General features: G+C 38.2%; 1 protein-coding gene across 3 annotated transcripts in view; it reads left to right on the top strand.

Moving 5' to 3' along the window:
* SCAF8 (SR-related CTD associated factor 8) overlaps nt 1-14,468 on the top strand; it is a 93,542-nt gene extending 79,074 nt beyond the window's left edge. For 2 of the 3 annotated variants that reach the window (XM_035538837.2, XM_035538834.2), the window contains exon 21: nt 12,229-14,467. The gene's annotated coding sequence lies outside the window, so the exon portion shown is untranslated. Of the gene's footprint in view, nt 1-12,228 lie in introns of all 3 variants that reach the window. The other variant, XM_035538835.2, reaches the window with a different exon arrangement.
* Nucleotides 14,469-19,494: the final 5,026 nt, after the last annotated feature.

The raw sequence follows: 19,494 nt of genomic DNA, 5'->3' as shown, positions 1-19,494 counted from the left end.
TTCCCAGGCACCTGCTGGCAGGAGGATGGAGCAGACCTGTACTCATCTCCACAGGTGCTTCTCTCAACCACCTCCTTTCCTTGCTGTGACAGTATTACATGCAATACCTATAGATAACCTGTGGCAGGGCTGGTAGTCCTTAGGATAGAAAGTTTTTCTCAATGCCTGACTTAAATCTCCACACCAGCATATTAACTCAGTTACTTGTCTTATGCATGATGGACGTGGAGAACAATTAGTCACCATTGTCTTTTCATAACAAACTTTTGCATAGTTTAACTATGTCATCATGTCTTCTCTTAGTCTTCTCCTCTCCTAGACTAAACAGTCTAATTCTTTCAACCTCCCCTTGTTCTACATCCATTATCATTTTTTTATAGCTTTCATCTGGACTCCCTCCAATTGTCTCCTTCCCCTGACAGCACGGTAGGCAGAGCTGGACGGAGCAGACAGAATAGAGAAAAAATAATCACTTGATTTGTATATAGTATTATCACAAATATATATCAGACCTTCTTTTTCTGCAACTGCAAATCATCCTGATTTATAGTTTGCTTATAGATCACTGTAACCTCCTTGCAGATCCTCCCTGCAGTACTGCTGCCCGGCAAGTCTTTCTACATCTGCACGCTTGCATTAGTCTTCAGTAGTGATCTGCCCTGTACAGATCCAATACGTTAATTTCAGAATAATTACCCAAATTATTGCAATCACAGCGAATTCTAAGCCTATCTTGTAAACTGTTTTATATCACATCTGATTTTACGAATCTCTTTTTTATTACTGAAGATCCTCAAATATGTTAGGCATCAGGATTATAACTGGCTTCTTTTGAGAACCCTGATGGAAATGTATGGTTGAACATCTCAACCATTTTCTTTGGTTGTGCCCACCTCTCAGATGAGCTGCAGTTATGTTGTAGAACATAGTTAAGCTTCCATTTGTTTGTCAGCCACGTTTGCATACAACAGCCCAAGGTAACTGGTGTCTCAGCCACAAAAGTCAACGTGCAGATGCAGTGCTCGTGGCAGAGTTCTTCCATCCAGGAAGCCAAGAGACGACTGTCTTGGATGTTGTCTTCACTCCTTGAAGTAGCCAGTGGATTATTTTTAAGAGCCAGTAAATTAATCCCTTCTGTAAAGCAATTTCAACTAAAAATCACAGCCTTCTCTGACTATGGAAGCCTGCCATTGTTTTTAAGATTAATCTGCAACTTTTTAAACACATCTGAAATAAAATTGCTGAAGCAACTATTCTGGGTGACACGCCTCTTCGGTGCAATGGCAACCACAAAGAGATGAGATATAACCAGCTCCATCCTTACTGCTGTGACAGGTAGACCACACGCAGAGTAATCAATATAATCTTCTCAGATAATCTGAGAACAAAACCAGAGCTAAGTCTGATGTGTAGTTCTAAAACACATCTGAATGTTTAAAAAAAAAAAAAAAAAAAAAAAAAAGGTGAGCAAGATAAATCCTGTATTGATAGAACAGCCAATGTGAGTATTGGTCTCAGACCAAAAACCAGTTTTATATAATCTGTTACGTGCCAAACTGCAACACTACATCTATAACCTTTGTTTGTTTGTTTGTTTTACTTTAGGAAAGGATTTATGTCATTGAGCTCTTTGAGCATGTTCCTTGTTTTCTTTATTGAAAATTGTCTGTAAGTTATTTCAGACCTCTGTAAGCAGAAGACAAATAGCCACATTTTAGTTAAACTAGAACTTTCTTTATAGCGTTTTCTTACCCTGCTATCAGTGCTATTTCAGTAGCTTTGTGGGTAACAACAGCATTTTTCTTTTTCTCAGAGGCTCCAAATATTAGAATTATTTTAGGGGAGTGGTTTTGGATTCAGTTTGTATTCATACTGATGGGTTATATATCATGTATATTATATAATGTCTGTAATTTAAGAATCCACAAAGAAAACAAAACATTTATTACATTCTGAAGCATTTCCAGGGAGCGAATAACTATGATTAACTGAATAGGCCATTAGCTACCGCTATTACTCTGCTCAAATGCAGCTGAAAAAGCATTTCTTTAGTGGTAAAAATATTTGGCAGCAGAGCATTGTAAAAAAAAAAATAATAATAAAAAAAAATCTTTCTAAATGACATTTTTGGAAAGTCCTCTGCATTCTTAGGCATCTCCAAATAAATTGTATTTAAAGGCACCAGACTGAATTTTGCTAGGTTGAAGCTGTTCAAGATATATAAGTATATAATTTTGTTGAATATTATATTTCACAAATCTTATTTCAACATAAGTAGGAATTTAGTAATTAAAGTAGCTATGGTGATAAAGTTTTCTTTGGATTTATTAAGCTTTCTTACTCAATTATCTCCATTACACTACAGGTATTTATTCCTGGTCAGCTGTGTTTGTTCTCTGCAGAACATATGTTTTTCCAACTATTTATATCACTGCAGAGGCATGTGCTACAATTAGAGAATAAAATATATTCTGGCTCAGCTTGTAATTGCAGAATTACTGATGAAATACTGATAGCAAGATTTTTCTATCAGTGCTACAAGCCAAATAGCACAACCATCCTAACTGTTGAACAAGTTTGTCACTATTTTTTACTCTTTTTTAATGTTTTTTTGTCATTGAGATAGGTTGTTCTTTTCAGCACGTCTTAAGAAGCTTCTACTGCAATGCCTTTTTTTGTTTACTAAAAGCTTCGCTTATAGTAAAGGAATTTGCCTTTGTGACAAATTTTTGTTCAAAAGAAAAAGCAGAATATGCCTTCAGGGTAAAAGAAGGGTCTTCAGATTGTTTTTGAATTGAATATTCTCAACAGCTTAATCTGATTGGAGACCGAGTATCCTCTGAAGTTTCTTTATCTTCCTCTGGCTCAAACAATTCATTAATATATCTTCATGCCTGGCATGCCAGATCTCTTCAGAAATGCTGGTGGTAGTTACAGTTAGAGACAATTATAACAATTAGCACAAACATTTCTGGCTTAAATCCTTTGGTGAATAGGAATGATATGAACTTGGCTATGTTGTTCTCTGGAGGTCCTTGGCATCCGGAGCCAGCTGTGCTCTTCTGCTGCCGAGAGCTGATGGATGACTTTCTGAAGCTTGGGTGGTCTGTGCCGGAGCTGGGGAACAAAGATCCTAGCTCTAGTGATAGGCTGTTTATGAAAAGATGATTGTCTCTGCACAATTCAAGTTGAACTTGACTTCAGTTTTCCCATTTCTGAAAAAAAATGTATCAATTGTTTAAAAAAGCTAAATATTTTTATGCTCCTCATGTAGAATGCCCAACAAACTTGAAACTTCGTAAGATTTCAGAATCAGGCAGATGTAAAAAGCATCATTTTAAAATCAACGATATCAAGCAACAGCAATTACCATTGTTTAAAACCGGATCGAAGTCTTTGTTTGTCAGACTTAATGGCGAGAATAGTGGTGATGGAGATGTTCTTATGTTGACATGAAGAGTGCCTTGGTCTGTATTTTAAAAGAGAAAAGTGAACTCAGTAGCAGGTAAAATAATAAATTATCGTGTTTCCACTATTAAGATTTCTTTTGGGCCTGTATTAGAGTATTTCTTAAGTATTTTGCTAATAATTAAGATTATTTATACAGAACTATTTTTTTTTTCTAAAAGACAATAAAGATTATTCTTTTAAAAAAATAGATTTAGGCATTTTAACATATCTAAAATGTATTATGAATGAATGTTGAAACAAATTATGTTGAACAGTTAGTCCAGTTAATCCTCCAGCATTAGTAGTAAGTGATTGAGAACCCATAGCTGGAGTAATAATGGACAATAATCTTCAACAAGTGCAAGAACCTTGCATATGCCCTGAAACTGTCATCCCATAATGGGTATCTGAGGCATTTTTCATGTGTTGTGGTACTTGATTGGAATAACTGTAATGGATGTGCAATAATACCATTATAGATTCAATCAATGTTTTTATAACATGTCCAGAGACAAGCAACTAGAAAATGGAGCTAATGATCTGAAGAAAATGATCTACAGAAAGATTGTCTCCAGCTTATTTAGTGTTGGACAGATTTACTAAGAATAAAGAAACATTTATAGACTAACAAGCATATGGGAGTAAGAGGTATTCTGTTTACATAATTTATAAATTTAAAATTAAAGGCGCCAAAATATATCTAGTGCCAAGCCCCATAAGACAGAGTCAGCACTGAAATTGTTTACTTTCTGATCAATAGCAGCTAAGGTCACCGAGAAACCACATGTAATGAAAAATCATATCTTATACCTAAAATAAATTTATTTAAGGCATTAATTTAAGCTGCTTCTTATCAATAATTATATTTACGTGTAGGCTGATATTTGTCAAGAAATTTTCAGTATATTTAAGAGAATCTTTAGGTTCCAAAGTTCTTGCAACTTTCTTGGCTATTCCTACATTTCTAATTCTCCTGGGAGGCAATTCCCGCACTTAGCTATTGGAAATGGTATTTCTACTGCAGAATGGGAGCTGTACAGGGCATGTCGAAAGGAAGCTGAAGGCCTCCACTGTGTGACTAAAGGCAGAGAGAAGACAAAACTTTTAGACAGCAAAGGGGCACGCAACTAAGGCAAAGATTAATTCTGCAGATCGGAAAAGTCCTAGCAGATAACTGCAGGAGTGATTTTCTTTCATCCAAAGAAAATGTTGAAAGACTAGGATGCAGTTTAATAATACAAAAGTAAAGTCAGACATTTAAAGAAAGAACATTTCTGCAATTACTTGTTGGAGATATTAAAATGAGGTAAAAACAAAGTACGTTGATTAGTTGTGAGATGTCTCTGAGCAATGGGTGTAAAACAGCTGTGTAAAAGGTAAATGCTATTTTAGGGCATATCAAATAAGATATTTCCAGCAGAGATAGCGAAATTATCAGTACCGTTATAGATGGCTTTTATAGGATATAGTATGGAAGTGTCATCACTCATGTTCAAGGACTGAATCAAACTGGAACAGACAGAGGCAAGCTTTTGGGAAAGAATAAAAAAACTTACAGGGCAAAAGGATGTGAATAGGTGTTGACTAATTTAATCTAGTAAAAGGAGACCTGGGAAAGAGACTATGGTCACATTCTCTGTAACTGTCTTTAAATTGTACACACCAGAAAAGCAGAAAGTCTGTTTACTGTAGACACAAACCTCAGGGATATATATTGGTCATGCATAAATGTAAGCTGCAAATTATTATTAAATTTTAAAAAAAAGAAAGGGGAGGGGGGATGTGGGGAGAGAGGTTCTAGCCATCAGAGCAATGAATTTCTGGAAGAGTAAACTAACTGATGGGATAGAGCTCAGTCAGTCAATGGAAAGGAGCAACAGGAGTCTGCAATCCATGACTTTTTTTCTTGTTTTCCCATATGTGGCACCCATTCTACTCTGCATAGCAAAGGGCTACAGACAATTTTGCATGTTCCTGAGATTGCTCTTGGGAATGAGAAGTTCTCAGTGAGATGGCAAGCAATGATTGAAAATCTAGATGAGACTTCAGCTGTGAAAAAGAAGAAAAGGTTTGTTGGTTGTCTCATTATCTCCACAAGCCATCAGAGAGGTATGGCCCTGACTAAGGCGCAGAAAGACAAGAGAGCTTCAAGCTCATTTCAGGGTCATAACGCTGATTTTGGTTTAAGCCTGCTTCCTCGACATCGCTGGAAGCTCAACAGAATCAATTACTGCTTTGAGACGGGGTAGGGTGCTACGCTGTGCTGTTGGCAACCACTTGTTCTCTGGTCCAGCTGAACCTCAGTGACCGTGCAATGACTTCATATCTACTTTGTCCCAGTGCAACCATTTACAGGAAAGCACAACCACCACAGCTGCTGCTTCACTCCTTCTCCTTGGTGAGAGAGGTGGCTGCTGAGCATTCTTGCTCCTCCTCCCACTCCCACTCCCTCCTTCTTCTCCTCCCAGCTCCACCCCAGTGGAGGCTCATGCTGGAGGAAAGCAGCAGTGAAGGGCTGTTGGGACAAATTACAACGTTCACCTGGACCCTGAAAGCAAACAGCTCCCCAGATCAGTCTCAGGTGCCTTGAAGCAGAGAAGTATTCCTGCAGCCAAGCCCAGCTGAGCAGAGATTAAGGCTACTCTTTGTTTGCACCTCCAAGTCTTCTTTCGCAGTTTCCAGCTCTCACGCTCTACCGCACCGTAGCCACTGCAGCGAGTACAGCTCGGCTCGAATGCAGACTGAGTGTGCTAGCTAGTGTGTCAGGAGATGGCTGCTGGTCAAGATTCAGTCCCCTAGCTGTGTGGACTTAGGCCAACAGTAACATAAATCCTTGTCTCCCTCACAGCACTGCTGAGTGGGATAACTACTTCAGCCTGCAAATCTGGCAGGCATCAGATCTGGCTGTTTCTTGTCCTGCACAAGTCAAACAAGCAAAAATCACAGCTTCAGAAATTGTGAAACTGGCTTTAAAATCTTGAGAAATCTTAAAATTGATGCTCCGGAAATCACTTTTATTTTTTCTTTTGTTTTTCTCAGCTTCTTCTGAGCCTATCAGTGCCTAGAGTCACATTTTGCACATTTTCTTTGCATATCTATGAGCACAGAAATGTAAGCTAAAAGATGAAAACTGAGGTTGTCACATGAGCAGGTGAGGCCTTACAGAAAAAAATCACATCATGGAGCACATGAGAAAATCTCCAGAGTTGACAAGGCCACATTTGATAAAGCCAAGGGCTGCATTTGGCCAGAGTTTGCACAGCTGCAATGAGGATAGGTTTGGATTCCAGCATCTTTACTGAAGGAAGATGCAGGAGGTGAAAAAGCAGAGACATAGATTACCTGAAAGTTGGGGAATCAAGTGGGAGGTCAGGGATGTCTCCAGTCATTGGCTCGTGCAATGCATTTGCAGTCATACATCATGGAAACTGCTGCAAGACTGCAAAATTCCCCCTCCACTGCAGAACTTGCCCAAGCCCACTACAATTTCAGGGACCCAGGCTGCATTTGGAGGGCTAGCAATTGGATTATCACTTTGTACCTCAGTCATGTCTGACTTACAGAATGCGGTATGACACTCTACTGTTCGTTTCTAGCTAATATTACCTATATATATAGGTATATATAAGGTATATAGGTATATATAATATTATATATATAGGTATATATAATATTACCACCACACTCAATGCAGAAAAGTTTATAAATTAAGCAGATTTTTTTAACATGTTGTATAAGAATCTTTCCAATTATTTTAAATTATTTTCAAGAATGGCATATGCTACTATTTTTTCTGTTTCATGAGATTGTCAAGATGACAGATCCTTGTTAGTTTAAAAATATATTTCTAAATAAATTATTTGAAAGTTTAGAGGGTTTTTTTATCCATTATATTTAAGGGTAATTTGAATTTAGTTCATTGTAGCTTCCTTGTATGATATAAAGACTCTTAGATGTATTCTAACACATCTAATCTTCTTCTGTTTAATGTTTGTCCATTAAATTGTTCCAAAAAGAAAAAAAAATATTAGCTATGGGAATTTCTGTGTAATACAAGTACAGAAATATTACAATCATACAGATAACTCATTCATCCCCCCCCCCTCAAAAAAACACCTTTGACTGAGTCTTATAAATCACCATCATAATTTTGAAATTTCCTACTACCTGTTTAGGTACGACATCAAAATATGCAACATGAAATGATGTTCAAAATATTAGTATTATCTTGATAGAGTCTTCACTAACATCAGGGACAGATGTTTCATAGTTTAATTCAAGTATATAATCGCTAGCATTTCCTCACCATAAAGTTTAAGACATTTAAGAACAAGCAGATTAAGATATTTCCTTCTCAGTTTTCTCTCTGATCATAAATTTTCACTGAAATTTGAAGTCAGTTAAAACTTGGATGTTTTATGGTGCTTGCTAACTTCAGAAAGACTTTTGCATTTGCTATCTTTATTGCTGTTAATTAATTTGCTATTTGGTAACTTCAGAGTTATTTACCCTCTGTTACTAATTTCCCTCTGTCAGTCAACGTGCTAACATTACACTGCTCTATATGCAGACTCGCGTTTCTTGCTTTTGCAAAAATGAGTGGGACTCATCTAACTTTATCCTTGCAAAACGTTTACACTGCAAATCCGACTGTCTTTTCTCTGTAGTGTAGAGAGAGCTCTCAGCAGTGGGAGACAGACACCCACACACCTCTAGGGCTGTTTCCCGATGCTTATATTAGGCACTTCAGAAAGCATGGGGACAAATTCTCCTTCAGAGGTGCCCAACACTGAGACACCTATGTTTAGAGCACTGAATCCTATCCTTAGAAAACCACCCCTGGTGAGTTGAATCACCCCAACACCACTCCATATAACCAGAGCAGCTCCTTTACATGTGGTTTGAGGTATAGGGAGAGATTTTGTGTGTATCAGAATCACAACTCTTTATGCAGCTTCAGCCATCACTGAGAAGTGGCAGTCCCTCAAAAAAAAATAAAAAATAAAATGCACTGGATGTGCATGACTTGATGTGCAGTCCCTCCTTCTCTACCAGGAGATGATGGTGTTGTAATACCCATGCACAGCAAGCAGGATTCACCACTGAACAGTTTGCCTTCCCTTGCTTGCAAAGCAGTCAAGCTATGCAGATTTAATTTCTGGATTCCCATGAGAATTATGAAGATCTTTTAAGAAAGAAGTCACCATGTCACATACATCTTTCTGTATCATCAGAGTGACAGCAGCTCTGCTGCTGCTGCTGAGCAAGCTGCTGCTCAGATCCTCTCTTAGCTGTACTTCTGATTGAGAGGTTTGTCTTTCCTTCCCTTTCACTGGCATCAAAATTCTTGATCTAAGGAAAAGTAGGAAATTCTAGCCCTGTCTCTAACAAAATGAGGAAAGTAATTTTAGTATCTGGATGCCTATGACTCTCAGTGAAGTCTCTTAAATCCTGTTAATTTAAAGCCCCTGAAGCTATTCTCAGAGAAGTGAAGACATCTGGTTAATCTCAGACTCAGGACTTTTGACTTCCCATAACAAGCAGAGATTTCTGTGAGAACCCTTCCTTGCCTTGGCAGGTAGACAGCTGGTTGTACATCATGACGGGTGCTGGCTCGGGCTGATTAGCCCATCCCTCCCTCTCATATTTCCTTCTTTTCCGCTGAAGAAAGTAGAAAGCATTTGTATGTTCTCTTTATGCTGTTGTCTTTCTGTAACCACATGCTTTTCAGAGGAGAGACAGTTTCTCTCTTCACTGGAAATGTAATGGGATACATAGAATCACAGAACATACATCCCTAAATATCAAATCAAATGAATTTTCGTGTTACTTAAAGGTCAGTTTTGCATGGTATTTAGTAACTAGTTTGTATTTCAATTTCCACTGGTCTCCAATTCTTCCAGTCCAGAACTGAAAACATAGCATTGAACATCAGTGTGAAGGAACTGGGGGCTTGGGTTCCACTTCAGGAAGCAAGTTATTTCACTCTTGTGAGTGGCTCAGGTAGCATAAATAGAATATTTTACAGAATGAGAAGTAGAAAAATCTGGCACGTAACCCTTATTAGGTAAGAAGAATGGTCTGTGCCTCCTGCGTTTGTGCAGTCATCTTGTATCTCCATAAAGATTAATGTAAATGGTAGTCCTTTCTATGCAAGTGTCAGTACAACTAGTTGTGTTGATGGTTGCACTCCCTGTTCGTTATGTTTCTGATCAAGAACTTATGCAAATGGTAATTTGCAGTTTGGAGTTTTGTGACACTGTGTAACTAATTTATTTCCAATGAAAGCATTGCAGTGATGTCTTTGTTTTCTAAGTGAAGGTTTCCGTTGAACAAATATCAGTTTTAGGAGCTTATGAAAGAATTCCATTATGCCCAAATTGAAAAATATTCCAAAGGGCAGATACTTCGTAAAGCTAGTATACAGATGTACAATCAGTTCTTAGCAAAACCATGTTCTCACTTGAAATCTTTTCTCCATAATGCTTTAATTTTCAAAGTGTATATAATAATTCATTATAAAAGATTTACTAGCATTGCCTGCTTTGTTTGAACAGCACTGTATGACAATATATTTCAGTTGTTTATATGCTCATGTGCTCTAGGGAAACTGAGCTAGAATAAATTATTATGAAGTGAGTGCATAAATGATTTGGAAATCATATGCAGAGACTAGTTCTCAATGATACACTGTTAAGTGCACTTCTGCAAATATTTTTTATTGTTCTGGTTCTATTCAGTATTCTCATTGAGCATTTGGATGAAAGGCTAGGAGATAGGCTTAATGAATGCATAAACCAAAGCAAGTGTGTTGGAAGTAAGGCTTACAGTTGAAAATGATCTTGATAAAGTAGTGGTGTAGCCTAGAAAATATCAGCTTTCCAGCAGTTAAATTAGAACAACTGCAGAACTGGACAGATAGGTAAGCACAGTCAGCTGGAAAATATACAAATGGAAAATGCCTGGCCAGACAGCAGTTCTGCAGAAAAGACCTGTGTTGTAATGATCCCAAGCTGAACAAGCGCCAGTGATATCGTGCTACTGCAAATAAGGCCAGTGTTATTGTGGGCTATATGAACAGGAGTAATAAGGCATAAAATGTAACTATTTTAATCTACTCAATACTGATAAGGCAACAGTGCTTTACTGAGCTCCAGGAACTGCAGCTGAAGCAAGATCCAATCCAACTAGAGAGCATTAGGGAGAGGCCAGTGAGCCTAGTCAAAGATCTAAAACACATGGGCCTTTAGGGGAAGACTGAAGGGTTGTTTAGTCTAGAAATGAGAAGGTGGAAGGGATACATGATAGCAGCCTTCCTATAGCAATCGGTGACTCTGAAGAGGGGGATTTAACTGCCATGTATGCTGTCAGAATGGGAAGGGAATAATATGCTTAAATCAATGCAAGGATGATTTAATGTAAGCATCAGGAAAAAAAAAAAAAGTGGCAAGGAAAAGTGGAGCCCTTGAATAGGTTGCTTAGAGGGAACTCCTGGAATCTTCATCCTTGCAGAAGTTTAAAAATAGGTCAGACAAACATCAGCAAACACAGTGTAGGTCAGAGATGGATGAAGTGATCAATCAGATTACCTGCTCGCCCTAGTCCTTTAGGGATTTCTTTGTATGTGAAAATGATGAGGCTAATAACTGTACATACCAAATGCACTCTGGGTATCTTCACAAAATTTCAGGGTACATAACAAGAAACTTAATTTTAATTCTGGAATTTATTGTATGATATCTGTATTTACATTAGACTGAAGCAATTATATTTTTTCTAATTTTGCCAATGTCAGTATTAATTTAAAATAACTATTGTCTGATGGTTTTATGAATGGTCTTTATAAAATAAATAGGTGAATACAGTCAGATTCCTGTGGTAGGACACAAAACACTTAACTGTAGCCATGTGAAAGGTCAGTCTTTAGCCTAATTATAGCAAATAGAAAAAAGATGGACACCTTTTAGAGATTACCTAAGGAGTGGAAGAATCACCCTCCAAAGATACCTCTGTCTCTCTCTGTATTTATTCCATAGCAATTATATATTGCAGGGGTATGGCTAGTCTCTTTTTCTCAGTCTGTGGTATTAAAGGTTTAGTTCTTTGTAAAACAAATGTACCTGGTCTTCATAGAGGACTATCTGGATAAAATTTAATTGACAGGAAATCAGAGTAGCTAACTTAGTAGTCTTTTCTGAGCCTCAGTTCTGTGAAGCCCACTGAATAAGTCACTTATAAAGCACTAGTAAATGGTTAATAGTTGTTATCAATACATAATTGACATGACCAAGATGTGTCAGAGATAGTTATACACCAAATCTATGTAAGACACTTATTAACCTGTTGGATTATTTAATTCTTTAATAATCGTCTAAATTTTTTATACTGTATCTTGTGTACACTGTGTGTGAAACAGCACTTTTAGACAGGAAATCTATAAAAGATCAACTCTTCTTTACAGACATAATGTACTAATGAGGTATATATAATATACTAAAACACTAAGTTAATGGACAATTAAAGGGAAAATTAATACTTTTAAAATAACAGTACGTTTGATCCTCACTAATAATAAAGGAACCATGCACTATAAGACATCTTTCTCCCTCAAAAGCATCCTCTAGTAACAGAAAGATGGTAAACCTCTTCAGAAATCTGTAATTTATTAAAAATTGCTGTTTCCTGGTAAAAAAACAGTCTCATTTACAGGACTTTTTAGAAATTGGAATTACACTCCAAGAACCAGTGATGACTAGTTATTGTTCCTTTTGTCAACAGGCAAGATGAAGGAGGTTCTGGCAGCTTACCATGTCCCGGGCTCTGCAGAGTTAAGTGAGACGTGCGCCCATGTTCTAGCATGCATCACATCGCATCTTGGGTCTGAAGTGCCAGAAGGATCCCAGCGCTGCAGACTGAGACGGCTCTGAGCACCTCAGTACCCCGTTTCTGACAGAACCCAGGGGTGGCAAACTTACATACCAGTATTACCTGTCTGGGGCAGGTTTAATTTTATAAATTAAAGCCATAAACTCTATGAGTTTCTAGACCATATTTGTGTTGTTGAGGATGATCTGCTCAAATGAACAGTTTTGCATCCATTGGACAGACAGGTTCTTCTGCTGGACCAGAAGACGACAGTGGACTGTATATTGTACCTAATACCATTTGTAGCATCTCCTAGAGCAAATAATTGAAGAACAGGTTGCAAGAAAATCCTCTAGGGAATAAGATATGCCTTGTTTTGATCTACGAATTTTAAGAAATGTTTTGTTTTTTTAAAAATAACCACTTTTACATAACACTATGTGTGCAGTCTATGTGCAGCTCTTCACTGTGACTATCTGTATTCCAGAGATGATGAATTCTTTGTGAGGCACCTGAACCTTTTTAGATTTGTGATGACTCCTTAAATTATGAAAGTATAATGGAAAACTAGAAGGGAAAGTTCCCAGGGCTTTTATTTGAGTAGATGTCTCCAATTACTTCCTGTTAGTGTCCTGAAAGGTGAAGAAAAGGTCAGGAAGTAGAAGAAAAAAAAAAAAAGACAAAAAAAAATTACATTTCATTTTTTTTTATATATCCACCTATCAGAACATGTGTTTGATTAAATAACCAAGGGGAGAGCAACAGCTAACTTATCTGAGCCCTCACATGAAAGGTCTGTGATTTGGGGCAGTATTTGCTCGTTTTGTCTTGCAAATAGCTCTAGAAAAGAAGGAATATGTATATGCCCCACCATATGTGAAAAGGACATACCTGCCATTCCTTTATTTATTTTCGCTCTTCCAAACATTAAAGTGCCAGTTATTTGGAATGCTGTAGTCTGTGGTCTCTTTAAACTTGTTTAGTGAGATCCTTTCAGCAAGATCATTCCCATGATGGTGTAACTGCATGGTGACCACAGCTTTGGGCCTGTATAATAAAGATCTAAATTCAGATTTTTTGTTTCTGACTATTTTCTCTACCTCTATGTCAGATCTGCAAAGTGTATGGTTAGAATCATGCTTCTTGCTGATCACTGTTTAGAAGATTTGATGAAAACTGTTAGAGAGGAAGGTATTCGTACAGTTGGGCACTGTTTCTCCTTTGCATCATTATTTACATCAGGTTAAAGGGCAGAGGGATACGAAATGTTAGCAAATCAATAGTGATGCTTAAATTCAATTTGCGCACAAGGCCCCAGGGCGATGAGATCAGTCTCTTCACATCCTGGATTTATGGTCGTACTAAAGTACTTGACATCTGGTGTCTATTAATTAGTAAGCCTGGAAGGGTAGAGGAGGAAAAAGCTGCAGAAAAGCTGAGTCTAAGCTGGCTTTGATTTGCTGTGTGTGTGATATATTGTGCTGAGCATATGCACATCTGAGTATAAAAGCCAATTAGATTCTCTTTCTTTCCTCCTTATTTTCTTCTTCGAAGACAAAATTTTAAACTATAAAAATGTTCATGTAGCAACTGAGTTTGCGTGAGGAAACACTGCGCATTGCATTTCAGAAGTTAACATTGTCCTGACAAGGCTACTTTACCATGCTGCATATATATGCAGGGTTTTGTCCTGCTAAAGGTATGGTTAGCTCATAGCAAACATCTGAGTTTGTGTCAACAAAACAACCCTAATCTTTGAGATCTTAGTCTGGCTTCACTGTGGCCCTACATTTCATGTAGTCAAATAAGGATGGCAGGGTGCTCACCACTCCTAATACTGTCGACACGTGCACTCTCCACAGCAATACATTAAGTGTGGATGGGGTCAGGCAGCAGCATTTTCTGAGCAATGCAAGCTGATCTAAGGCTGCGCCCCTGCTCAAAGTAGGCAGTCGTCTCTTCCTGTCCTGCACAGTCACACCGCCTCCTTGCTGGTGGCACAGACAGCTGTACACCTATGAGGCTTTCTGGTCTGGTTGAAAACTGTCCCGTGTAAGAACTTAGCTCTTGTGCTGGTTCAGACACCAGGAAGGAGGTGGGAACTCCTTTTTAGCAGCAGTTCAATTTTAGGTCAGCTCACACTGATGGAGGAACCATGTGTGCCTTCGGGTACCTCTAACTTTCAGTTAACTAATCTTAAAACCAAACTTTCTAGTTAAGCACATTGCTTTCTTATGGCCAAAAACATTCCTTAATTCAGTGACACTGCAAAGAGAATAAAGCATGGGAAATTAATTAATTTTAGGGATTTATAGGGAAAAAAAGGGAAAGAAAGAAAAAAAAAGTAGTTACCTATGCAACAGCTTTATTTTAAGTACAAGAAAAATACATTGCAATGAGAGGAACACATTCTTGGTATTCAAATTATTCTGCAGACCAACACTTTTTCAGAAAAGCAGAAGTGAGAGCTGTGTGCTGTAGCAATACCAGGGCAGTATAAGTCTCCCGTGCTAGCATATCTTTTGCTATTGATGAGGTGTATGCTCAGTATTTGGACAGCTGGACCCACCAGATCTGTAGATGCTTGAGCTTGACCATTACACCATTTGAATTTGAATGTCAAAACTAATTGCTTCAAGAGCAGGGCCTGTGTCAGAGAAATGCTTTTTTGTCTGTGCCTAGTGGGAGCTGCTGGAAGCCTGGCCACTCTATTGGGTGAACTTTTCTGACGAGATGTATGCTGCTGCCCATCTGTTAAGGGAGCGATTAAAAAAAGAAACAAAACAAAACAGGCAAACCTCTTGGCACTGTGGTAAGGGCAGAGGTTGGGCTTTTTGTTCTTGGGATAAACTCCTTTTTCAGAGTCTTCCACTTGCTTTCCCCCAGCATCTGGACAAGCCCTTCTTTGTGAAGGGACATGAATATGGAGAGACCTACAGTGCATCCGTCTCTTCTAGTCAGTTTCAAAGGAACATTTCTAAAGTCATTGTTTTCTGGCAACTTTAAGCATTTCAGTTGTGGTAGCAGTGGCTTTACAAACAGCATTAGTTAACTTTGATGGGTTAGATCAATTCAATATTTGCACAGTTAGAACAAATACTTAATGTGGACGATGTGGCTTAGCAGGCAAGAGTGTTGGTTTCTCTGACTGCATTTGATGTCTAAATATGTAGCTCGCATTCAAATAGGATGGTCTTCAGTCATTTTCTTAGCAGACAATAATCCAGTCCAAGGATAAGAAAATCTGTTGAGGGCCCAGACCTGGAAAAAAATAGTAGGCTTAGGAAAAAGTAATTTGACCAGTGTTGTTTGGGTACTAAACATCTTAGAAACAGTTGAGTCTTCAGGTCACAGCTAGGATTTTGGTGACAAAATATGAGTTAAGTGTCTCTGCAATGGCTGATCACACAAAATCTTACCTGAGACTGCAGTTCTGTTCCTACTGCCAGTCTTTGCTTTGATAGCAAGGCCTTTTACAAATATCAGTTTGCTTTAGATTACTTTGTTACATTCACTTGCTTTTGAACTGCGTGTGTACACATGCTGTTAATGATTCAAATTATTCATACAAAGAATACCCCAACAGTTGGCTATCAAATTGTTATTTATTTGTCAGGCATTGCCTCAAAAATCCAAAGGTTTTGAGAAACCATGAGCTTACTTTATGAACAATTATCTATTTTACTTTTTAAGTTCTCTGTTGTGACCATCATCTAGCAATCTCCAAATACTTTTCAAATATTAAATAGAGCAGTCTCACAAAGATTCCAGGTAGCATACATTTTAATTTTAATGTGTAAGTAGATAAGCCAAGTCACTGAAGGGCTAGGTAACTTCACTGGTATTTCACAAGAAGTTGCTGCACTGCAGTCAGCAGTACACAAAAATAATGATTACCTTGTAAAAAAATGCCAACCTCTTAAAAAGTTGTTAGTATGATCTTTCTCACTTACTGTGGTGTTTTTCTCTTACCTAAAGAGAGCCCCTCTGACAACAGCTTAATTTCACCTCAGCTTCCCCAAGAGCTCCATACAGGTCTGCTCTCCATCTTGCAAGGAAGAGGCTGCAAAACTCCGTATGATAACCTTAGCTTTCTTCTGTAACAGCTGTGAACAGTCATCCTTGTACTTTGGGTTGGGCCTGTTCTTGGCCAATTTCAAGGCTGTTTTTTTCTCTGGCTTGGCCAAAACCTTTCCTTCCTAATGATAAATGGTGCTCTTCAGGTCACATCTATTTTTGAAGTAGTCTTTGCTGATGAAGTCAGAAAGAGAGAGCATGCTCCTGGCTAAATTATGAAGGAGAATTACTGTGGTGTGTCACTGGCTATCCATAGGTGATCAATGTGCAGCCACGCCAAGTGTTAGGTACAAGTTGCAGAGTTAATGAAGTACTGTCGGTTGTGAGTTTATTTCCAGGACATGGTAACTGTTTTACTAAACCCCAGTGGAGAGTTGGAAGCTGAACCAATGGACATAATAAGCAGAGTGCTCAGAAAGGTCTGTAGTGAACCCATCTGGGAAAACACCCTCTATATGAAAAATTTGCACACAATTACTTAGGTAAAAGAGGAAAGGTAGCCAGGCGATATCTCAAAAACAAGCTCAAGAAAGCTTTTCCCAGCTGATGGTTACTCCTGTGGGCAGCACAGCCATCATAGTGGTAGTAGTCAAGAAATAGAAAATGAACTGAAGGTAGACGCATGGGCAATATGTTGACATTTTTAAACCAATGATTAATTACAATGGTGAATTCCCAAGCAGTGCAATGGATCCACTGTCAGTGGGAATACTTAAATCAGGCTTTGTAACCATTCAAAGGGTGATGACATCCTTGTGTGGGCAGAAGCCTTGTCTTTGTCCTGAGGATGGTCTGCTGACCTGTGCTCTGTGAAGGATCAAAAAGGCCTCAAACCTGATCATCCAGATGACCCCGAGCTCTCTGTCAATCTAATCCCGGAAGACCTTTTACAGTTTATCACCCTACACTTACTCCAGTATTTACTTACTGTGTACACAGAAGATAATTCATGTTCAGCCTGTGGGGGAAGCTGGAAATGTGAAGCTCCAAACATCAGTGTGTGTCAGGAAAACATGAATTTCAGTTATGCTTGTGATAGTCAGCAAAACAATGATGTTTTCCTTAAAACCCCAAATGTATCTGAACAATATAAAGCCCCTAAATCATATTTAGTCTCAAAGCTCCCTATTACATCCAATTAAGCCTGAATATTATAAACTAAATATTTGATTCTACATCACCTACCACCTTAAGTAAAATCCTGGAAGCTGGCCAAAACCAGAGGAGACATATTGTTCATAGCCTGTTTATCCATTTGTGTACAAGATGTTTTGTTCTAAAAATAAATTAATAAAATAAATAAAAAAGCATAAAACAATATGCAAGATCCAGATCAGATTCCTATCACATAAGTACTATCAAATATTTCTATTAGTCTTGCCTTTGCTGTGACACTGAAGTGTCTGGGCAATACAGATGCAGACTGTTCCAGTGATTATTCTCTCAAGACTTTATTTGTCTTGATCTAGTGGATTTCAAGCTAATAACTTTCATGAGACCCAGAATATGATCTGCTGCTTGGTTTATTTTTGGTTTGTAACAATAGCAAATTAACAAAAGAACTGTAAAATAAAATTCATAATGTAAAAGTGAGCCTCCTGGTAGAGTAAAGCAAAGATCTTAATGGTTTCCAGCAGGGAAACCCTGTCTGATGCCCCAGATAACCCCACATGCCCAGCAGTGAGTATATTAAACACCTGGTTAGTGCAGTTACGACGTTTCTGTGAAAAAGCTATCCCGCACTAAATCATGCTTGGTGCTACTTGGCTGATGTGAGGTACTTGTGTGAATAGGCTCTCTGAAGAAGTCATGCCATAAGTCTACGGAGATGTGACCTGTCGTTTTTGTTTGGTGGAAGGTCTCCTTTGCACAGCAGGGGAAACAGGAACAGTTTCTAGCATAAGTAAAACCATCCCTGTGGAGTTGAACAATTATTATCATCTGTATCTGGAAGGCATTCAAAAGAAATAAAAGGTCTTTTTCTTTTTTTTTTTTTCACAGACATTCTCACAAGCTCCCTGTGCTTTCCGCAGTATCAATGTAAGAGAAGGACTTGTTAGTGCTTTAGCGTAGCTTTGAAATTATCAGCATTTCTTCACCCAGTTCTGTAGCTTGATTTCACATAGCTGATTACAAATATTGTTACAAGAACAGTGTGGAATTTACTTAGCTGTTAAGGCAGTCTCAAAAGAAAAGGTTATTCATTCCTATTCCAGCTCCATTTCTCTAGCAATTTTACAATCGACTTCTGCGGGGAATACCAGAGAAGTGATTCATCATTAACCATCCCATCTCTTCTCCATGCCAGAATGCTAGATTTCCCAGACGTCACAGTTTATAAAATGTAGTCAGTGATGAGGCTCGCTTATTTGTGCTGTTATTGTTTTTTTCTATGTTTGTTTTTAAGACCTTCCAACACAGGGATAATGAAGTTTTTGCCATATTCGTAGGCATAAATTCAGGAGCTTTGGGAAAACACCAATGTATATTAGATGATGAATCAAAGCAGTCTTGGAAAGCATCCCATGCTGTGACAGAGGCAATCAGTAGGAGAACAATACATAAGAGATTTGCTCTGTAACACATTACTTTTCGGATGCTGGAACCTGCTTATACGGAATCACCTTGTAACTTCTCATAAGAGCATAGATTGCTTACTGTTTTGTAGGATTTAATTGTGCTAAGAACAATGGAATGAAATCCTGAGCTTCTTGAAGTCAATGGCAAAACTTGTGCTAACTTTTGTGGGACCAAGGTGTGGTTCAAGACACTAAATATGTATCAGTGCACAGCAGAGATGCAAACTACTGCACAGAAAATCATGGTACATTGCCACATGTAGAAGCTTTTGTCTACATTGTGATGACTTCCCTGGGTAACCAAATTTTCCATGAGCCAGTGCAGGCTCAGAAAGTCAGGGAGAAAAGATTGTCTTGGAAGATGAAGCACAGTCCCCTGTTATCAGAGATACCCATGTTGTGACATTTTGTTCAACAACATATCTTTTTTTTTTTCCCCAGTTAAGTCAATGGCAATTAATTAGTCTTAAATATTCAAGGCTATCAACATCTGACCTGAACATCTTAAATAAGTTTCCAGTAG

The sequence above is a fragment of the Cygnus atratus genome, chromosome 3 (assembly GCF_013377495.2).
Source record: "Cygnus atratus isolate AKBS03 ecotype Queensland, Australia chromosome 3, CAtr_DNAZoo_HiC_assembly, whole genome shotgun sequence".
In the NCBI taxonomy this organism is placed as follows: Eukaryota; Metazoa; Chordata; class Aves; order Anseriformes; family Anatidae; genus Cygnus; species Cygnus atratus.
Note: the sequence above shows the minus strand (reverse complement) of the source record. Positions and strands in the feature narration are given on the sequence as shown.